This window comes from Rousettus aegyptiacus, unplaced genomic scaffold (genome assembly GCF_014176215.1).
Source record: "Rousettus aegyptiacus isolate mRouAeg1 unplaced genomic scaffold, mRouAeg1.p scaffold_m13_p_12, whole genome shotgun sequence".
Lineage (NCBI taxonomy): Eukaryota > Metazoa > Chordata > Mammalia > Chiroptera > Pteropodidae > Rousettus > Rousettus aegyptiacus.
This window is the reverse complement of record NW_023416287.1, coordinates 56,726,563-56,733,567: the sequence shown is the minus strand read 5'-3', so window position 1 is coordinate 56,733,567 and position 7,005 is coordinate 56,726,563.

Sequence of the window (7,005 nt, the reverse complement as noted above, 5' to 3'; positions counted from 1 at the left end):
AGAAACAACTTACTGGAATTACTTAGAAGTCTCCTTTCCATTTTTGTTTCCTTCTCTGTATTTACTCATGAAGGAGAATGTCAGTGGTCAGGAGGGAGAGCACTAGATGGCAGTTTTCTCTGTGAATCAGCTGAGGATGCATTTTCTGTTTCCTTCCTTCCCAGAAAAAGCAATGATATTGAACAATCCCTCTTTCCCTAACTACCTCTATTTCCCTACCTCATCCCCTCTTCCTCATGATCCTCAGCATTACTCATGCTTAGGAGAGGCGGTGAAGCTTATCCACCTAGCAAGAAAAGCCTGACCAGAATCTCCCGCTAAGAAACACTTCCTTTGGGTTTCACCTGTCCCCCTGCTCCCTTTTCAAAGTTCACAGATGGGATGGGCCTCAGTGGGTTACAAGGAGATTTGTTTAACTGCTTTGAAATTATTATTTGCATGCAGAAGACCTTGGAACAAAAGTCCCTGTGTGTGTAAAAATGCCACGGGATTAAGCCTTTGTTTGGGTCTCTTTTAAAAAGAAGTGTGATCATCCAAATAGCAAGGATACCTGAAAGCTAAATGAGCTATCAAATGACCTAACAGACTGGTCTAGGAAACTTAATCTGGCACACGGCCTCCATTCCCACAATACTCTGGTCAGTTATGCTTCATGATAGGCTCTCGTTTCTCCACAAGTTGTGCCTTTGTCTCCAATAAGTGGATCTGCAGCCAGGCCTGCTGGTGGGCCCAGGAAAGATGACAAGGAAGTAGGGCCATGCGAGGATGGAGTCAGTGGGCGCACAGTGCCTGGCACTTACGAGGACCCAGGAAATGTTACTCAATGAGCCATTCGGGCTCCTGAGACCATGACCCACCAGTTACCAAGCCAGGATGAATAAACTGGAGTCAAGGTCAAAGAAATGGCCAGACCACATGTGAACACACATGTGACAAAAATATTTATTTAAAAAAGAAATAATAAAGACAAGATTCAGGAGAATTGTTATATAGAAGGAAGGAGGGAAAGGTGGTGGGGTCAAAAATACAGGTTTCTGTAAGTTACTGTCAATAGTTCTAGGATTCGTGGTGGCTTTGTGGGTGTTTGTTATAGAGAAATAATTATCAAATCCATGCCTGAACTGAAGATGATAGCATGTCACGAGCCAAGAATAATCACTAATCAATTCTGTGCACTGGAGAAATACAATGTAAAGTAATTCTTAAGGGGCTAAAATGTTCATTATTTTGAAATTATTGTCTATCTTGCTTGTACTTAAAGAAAACCTAATACCTGCTTTACTGAGAAATTCTCTCCAATGGTTTTGGTGGAATTTCTCCCCAATAGTGTGGGAGGTATGGACTCTGCTTTTAGTCCCCTCCACATGACGCATTGAGCAGCATGTGGTTCACTGTGTCTGGACCACACAGTCAAGTTCAGGAAAGACTGGTCCTGATGATCCTGGGCAGAGTGCATATGACAGCCTTAATGCTGACCCAGATGCCTTGGAAACTCTAGCACTCACTGGAGGATGTCAGAACGCAGTGCCAGAAGTCAGACAGACCCAAGTTCAAGTTCCAGGCCTGCTGCCACTGAGCTGCCCTGAAGCAAATCCCTTAGCCTGCCTGAGCCTCAGTTTCTCAAATGTCAACTAGAGTATATTAGTTCCCAAGGGCTCTCATAACAAAGGACTGGGTGCCTTAATACAAAAGAAATCTATCCTCTCATAGTTCTGGAATTTAAAAGTTCTGGAGGCTAGAAGGTGTCATGTTGGCAGGCACGTTCCCTCTGCAGGTTCTGGGGAAGGGCATTGCTTGCCTCTTGTAGCTCCTGGTGGCCACTGACATCCTTTGGCACTCTTTGACTTGTAGCTATATCACTCCAAACTCTGTCTTCCTCTCACCTGGAATTCTCCCAGTGTGTCTGTGTGTCTTCTCATAGCCTTCTTATAAAGACACCACTCATTGGACTTAGGGCTCACCCTGATCCCAGTTTGACCTCATCCTAACTAATTATATCTGCAAAGACTCTTTATTCCAAATAAGGTCACATTTTGAGTTTCTGGGTAAACATGAATTTTAGAGAGACATTGTTCAACCCAGTACATGGAGATAATGATATATAACAAAAAGGGTCATTATAAGAATTAAATTGAATAATGTATATAAAACACCTAGTACAATATAAGCATTCATCATCATCATCATCATCATCACCTTAGAGATAGGACCGTATTTCTGAAAACATGTTATCCTGTTGGCTAACGTGACCACAGGTGAAATTGTCAAATTGGCCTAGGGTCAGACTTTGGGCAGGCAACCTCTGGTAAATTATTTAATCCCTCTGAGTTTCGGTTTCTTTATCCACACTGTTGGATATACATATACATATGTCTAACACTTAAATGGCATTTACTATGTGCCAGGCACTGTTCTAAGAGATTTACAAATATTATCTCAGTCAATCCTCGGAACGACCTTGTGAGTTAGGTATTATTATTATTATCTTCATCTCACAATCAAAGAAATTGAATCAGCAAGTATTTAAGAAAGTTGCCTAAGGTCACATAGAAAGTAAAGTGATAAAACCAGAATTCACATCCAGGCAGTCTGGCTCCCAAATTGCTCCAAGATTAAAAGAGAAGTTTTCATTAAAACAGCCAGCGCTCAGTATCTGAAAAGCAGTCAGTAAATGGTGCTGTAGTAACTATGGCTCCTTCTCCCAAACCTTCTCCATTTTCCGGACCTCAGGGCTGCCTTTCGCCTTTCCTCTTCCTCTCACTTCAGGTACTCCGGTTGTTACTTTTGTTGACATTAAGCCAGAGCCAAGTTTCCATATTTAAAAGTTCAGGCTGCTTAAGTTCCATTCAGTTTCCTGGGGTATCTTGCCCTCTTTTTTATCTTGTTTTTATTCTTTTCAGTGTCCTGTGACGGAGGTGGCAGGAAGGGTCAGAGAAGGGGAGGGAGCCACAGCTCTCTCTGACAACCGGTAAACAGTGGGTGTCTCTTTCCTGGGGTGGGGGCAGAGTGAAGCAATAGACTGTGAGACACATCTCAGGGACATCCACCCAATGGGGCCACCCACTAAACCTGGGAACTCATGTGCTGTCCTTGACACAAAGATCCTGGAAAGATCCATCATGGGACAAAACCTCCTAAGATTTATGAAAGTCACCACCAGAGGAGAAAGCGGGAAATTCTCCCACTGATAATGTGGCTCCACAATGGTGTCAGAGGTGGGAGTGAGCTGGCTGAGGATCCACCCTGGGGCGCGGTGGATTCCCAGGTGGGGTGCCCTGCCTCTTGCCTTAGCCCACACTCCCCTATCCGGGAGACATTCACACAGCTCTAGTCCAATATTCTGGGACTTAGGATCGACTCCACCTGCTGCTCGTTGGGCTCTGCCCTCTGATGACTAATGCAGTCGGAGGAGCAGGACCCTCACCCCGGCCCAGCTCTCCTGCCTTTCTGGCTATTGCCAGAATCACAACACAGACATGGCAGCTGTCACAGAAATTCGGTCATTTCGACAGTGTGCACAGTTACCCAGGACAGGGGAACTGCGTAGGTCCAATGATAACTTAAGCAAGTTCTGGGCAAATTTGTTCACCCTTCCCAAACCAACAGCATGAGGACAGGCTTTCTCCGAGATGTAAAGTGAGGGAAAGCAATTGACAAATTAAGACGCAAACAATCTGCGGCTGCGGCTCCACCCTTCCCCTTTTGAGGTCCTGCCCTCCAACCTCGCAGGGACCTTGTGCCCTTGTCTCATGTGGAGGCAGCCACCCGCTTAAACAGCTTTGCTTTCCCTCCTTTCTTATGAGATACACCATTCCTCCCCACACCCCAGACTTCCGAGGGCTCCACCTCACTTTGCTAAAAATGGAAGTTATTAAGGGAACAAACCCGTGCTGATTTGTCAACCAACTCTTGAGCTGTGCCTCCCATGTGACATTACACTGTAACTTGGATCAAAAATATAAAAGGTGTGGCTGGTAGAGAGTGTTTAGGTAATTCCTAAACTTACTGCTGCTCACCTGTGGGCTGCTAAGATGCATACAGAGTTTACATTCAATGCTGTTAGGTGAGGGGGAAGGGTGTGGGTTCTATGAACTGGTTATTAAGCCCATGAAGCCCACCAACAGAAAGTAATCAAATCTTTGTTCTGAGAGGTATGGGGAAGCTGAACAAGCGACCTCATCTCCTGTACCTGCCTGAACTCCAGGCGGTGGGGTCAGCACTTAGTTCACCCTTCCCAGACTCCCCAGCATGTGTGTGCCCACTGCACACCACTCTCCCTGGTTCCAACTCAGCTACCCAGCCCAGCGGCCCCCTGCACAGCCCACTGGAGTCCTCAAGACTGGGCTGGTGCTGACAGGGCTCTCAGCTCAGCCCAGACATTCTAAGAGGGAGTCAAAGTTCCTGAGCATTATGCCCTCCGGGAAGCGTAAATTATAACCAATTTCTTTTTCTATCTGTACTCACTTGGTTTACCTTTCAATTCTGTCTGAAATGCATGAAAAAACCTCAGGGTTTTCCTTGCCTAATACCCTCCTCATGCTTGTTGCTATATTGTGAACATAGTTTAAAAAATATATACATGTTATTTTTCTATTCCAAGTACCTCTTATAAATGGAATCATATTTGTGTATGTGTGTGTATATATATATACACACAACTTATTTGTTGTACCTGGAATAGCAATTGTCAGATTCATAGGGGGTGGGAGGAAGGAATGGGGAGTTAGTGTTTAACGGGGATGGTTGCACAACATTGTGGATGTACTTAATGCCCCAGAACTGTATACTGAAAATGGTTAAAATGTCAAATGATAACTTTAATGTTATGTATATTTTATCAACAATGTATCAAATGTATATTATATAAAATACATATTATATAACATACATATATTAAATAACGTATTAGTTCAACTCTTATTTACATACATAACTAATTTCAGACAGTTTACATTTTACTTTCTGATCTCTTCTCCTTTTTCATAATATATGCCTTGCTTTGGGCATTTTGTCTCCTAAATATTCCCCAGATTTGGGTTTTCACAATCAAGAGGAGCTCCACCCTAATAAGACCCCATGGCCCTCCTTTCCTTCTACACTCCCCAGTCACCCTCTTCTGAGTTGCTTTTAAACCGAAAGCTTTACTAGTTAAAGAAAAACTCCGTGATTTTCAGTGGTACATTTAATAATTCATAAATCATGAGAGGTTCAAACAGGTTCAAAGTTTAAAAGTTTAAAAGTTTTGCTGAAGCTTTAAAGTTTAAACTGTCAGAGGCTTTGACAAAAAACTTTTCCTGTCTGGAATATTTAAGATTGTTGTGTCATATTATATTCAGGACTCTATTATTTCCTTCTCTCCCAAAATGTTTCTCCTAAGAAAATCCCAGCATTCGGTTTTGAGCATTTTCCTTTGTGGCCCTGAGACCCCAGGTCCAGGAGACCAGCAGGGACAGGGAGCTAGCCTGGGAAAAGGATGGGAGCTGTGACAATCCAGAGTTTAGGATAAAGTACTAAGTTGGCCAGAATCACCATTGTGTAAGGATTTCTCTTTAAAAGAATGAAAATTGTAAAATGAGATCCTGGCAAATGCGTGTAACAAGGTCTTGGCGGAAGACAGTGAGTTGTGTATGACCTGCTATTTCAAAATCTGGAAGCAAAAAGGCCAAATCTTCCACTGGCCTCCAGCTGACCTCTAATTTTTCAGGCATAATTACTGTATTTGCATGTGCAATTGAGTGTGGTGTCAGCCACCTACGCCAAAGCACTTTCTGGAGTGTTTGGGGACAAGAAGAAACACAGTCATTTCCATTTCAGACTGTGTTGGTCCAAGCAAGCATAGAACTTGGAGATCATTTCTGATATTCTGGCCTTGAACCCTGATGCTGTATATATTATATTGTTCTGCAAATGTTACTCTGTTTCTCAGAAACCTACCATGGCTCCCACGGCATGACTCCCACTGGCCCTTCAGGTCAGATCCAAGGACTTAGTTATGAACTTTCAGTGTCATTGCAACTCACATCAGACACTGCAGACAAGCAAACCCTCTACCTCCCCTCCCACCTGCCTTGCTCACTGCTGTCTCCAACCCTTTCTATTTGCTATTCCTCACAGCTGAGAAGATTTTTTTCTCCTTTTCACCAAACATATCTTTACATTTCTTCAAAATCCCCTTCCATTCAGTCCCACAAGCCATTAGCATCAACACAGAAATAACATCAGCATAAGCAAAATCTTTCCTAGGTTCCAGAATTTGGTGACAAGATTGAAAATGATCTTGTGACATGAAAGTGGTGCTGGACACCCAACATTGGTACCCACCCTTGGACAATAATAATCACACTTTCACACAAATTACCTCCTTCGATCCTAACAACCTCCCATCTGCGCCTCCACCTCCGAGGGTGAGACTTCAGTCCTGGGTGCTCTGCTGGCTTCTTCAAGGACTGCTGATGAGAACACCCAACATCGATTTTTAGGTCTCTCCTAAGTGGCCGCTTGATGGCATCTGACAGTACCCACCACTCTCTTCTTGACTCGATTCTACTGACTTCAATTGACTTGTCTCTCCTCTTTTTGTATCTGCCTCCATGACTTGCAAAGGTCTCCTTCTCCATTCTTCCCCTCGCCCCCAGCATGGGATGCGCCCATTGGCAGCCCATTTCCGCCTGGACTCCACGGTGCTTCCCCTAGTCCAGTTCCTTTACCTACAGCTTGAGGTTTAACCCATATCCTAGTGGCCCCAGGTCTGGGTCTCTGATCCTCAACCCTCTCCTAGGCCCCAGCACCACCTTTCCATCTCTAAACTGGCTCCCCAAACTAGAGTCTAGCAACTCAATAACCATTTACTGATTGCCAACCCTCTGAAATAGAAATCAGTAACATGCACACCATGCAGAGTAGCTGACTCTCCCACATCCATGTCAAACTCAATATGTCATTTTCTTCCTCCAACACACTTTTTGTATTTCCCATTTAGCCAAGTATCTGGTTCCAACGTAGAAA